Source organism: Zingiber officinale, chromosome 4B (genome assembly GCF_018446385.1).
Source record: "Zingiber officinale cultivar Zhangliang chromosome 4B, Zo_v1.1, whole genome shotgun sequence".
Taxonomy (NCBI): domain Eukaryota; kingdom Viridiplantae; phylum Streptophyta; class Magnoliopsida; order Zingiberales; family Zingiberaceae; genus Zingiber; species Zingiber officinale.
In genome coordinates this window covers 51788448-51789835 of record NC_055993.1, presented here as the reverse complement: position 1 = coordinate 51789835, position 1388 = coordinate 51788448, and the positions used below count along the sequence as shown (strand labels likewise).

Sequence of the window (1388 nt, the reverse complement as noted above, 5' to 3'; positions counted from 1 at the left end):
GCTTAACTCTGTTTGTTTTTACATTGAGAAAAAAAATTTAATCGAATGAGATTCACCACCCCCTCTCTCATCTTTCACGATCCAACAAATTTTGCCTTTTCTTTCTTACAATTTAAATTTTGCATCTTATTTTCTAATAATTTGTTATGAAGGTGTTTAGATCTAATGAGCACTAGCATGAGAGACATGCCTTTAAAATAAAATTTCACACCCATTTCTGTAAGATTTAGATTTGCTAGTGTGATACCTTAGATAGAAGTTGACAACTTTCAACTTGACCCAGATTTGATTGCCATGATACAAAGTTTCAAATTTGGAGGAGAAAATTCAAAAACCCTTATGAACACCTAAAGATATTTCTTAGATATTGCAATAAGGTGAATTGTGTCTCTACTAATGCTATTTGATTGATTGCATTTCCTTTCATCATCAAAGATAGAGCAAAGACTTGAATTTATTCTCTTGATCCTCAAAGCATTATGAGTTGGGAATAAATGGAACAACGATTTCTAAGTCACCCTCCAAGAAGAACGGTGTATATGTGGAATTGTATCATAAATTTTGCTCAGGAAGATGGAGAATACTATTTGAAGCATGTGACAGATTTAAAGGTTTATTAAGATAGTATCCTCATCATGGGTTGGAAAGATGGATGACGGTGCACATATTATACTTTTGGATTTCTTTTTCGAGTAAGGGATTCAGCTGCAGGAGGTTCTTTGATGAGTAAAAGTTTGGATGAAGCATATACATTAATTGATCTAGTGACAACAATCCTCTAGGTATGAACAAGTGAAAATTTGATGACATATTCCTTGAAAATTCCAGAAGTACGAGCCTTGAATGCAACTGTGCTTGTTGAACAAGACGCAGTGCAACCACCTAAGAGCTTTGGAAATCATGAGTCACAGAATGAGTGGTTCAAATAATTAGAGGCTAAGTTAGAAAGATTGATTTCAAAATGGTTCAAACAATGCCTCTCTCCCACGTAACTAAAGTCTAGTTCAAATTGTAATGTCACCAAGTTGAAAAGTGGCAAGAATCTTGAAGAATTTCAAAAAGATTTGTACAGAAATGAGGCGAAAAACAAAGGAAAATCATGAAAACTCAATTCTAACACTCTAGAAAGTGTCTATAGGCCACAAGTACCTTTCCCTCAATGATTGATCACACCAACAATGGACAAGCAATTTTGGTCTCCACCACAAGTTCAAAAACAATTTGCAGAAAAAAGACCAAATCTTCCTAAGACCTCCACTAAGGATCCCTTTTCTATAAAGGCAAGTGGCAACTTGATGTCGTGACCGCAAGTGCACAGTTGTCATCAAGTAATAAAATTTATAAAAGTCAATCCCATGAGGATTGATGATTAAATGGTAGTTAGTTCT

The 1388-nt window shown here is 34.7% G+C and overlaps 1 non-coding gene across 1 annotated transcript; it reads right to left on the bottom strand.

Annotated features, from left to right (window-relative positions):
- Positions 1 to 537: 537 nt before the first annotated feature.
- Positions 538 to 642, bottom strand: LOC121978948. The gene has a single exon (XR_006111263.1). It is a non-coding gene; the product is annotated as a small nucleolar RNA R71 (small nucleolar RNA).
- Between the last annotated feature and the right edge of the window lie 746 nt (positions 643 to 1388).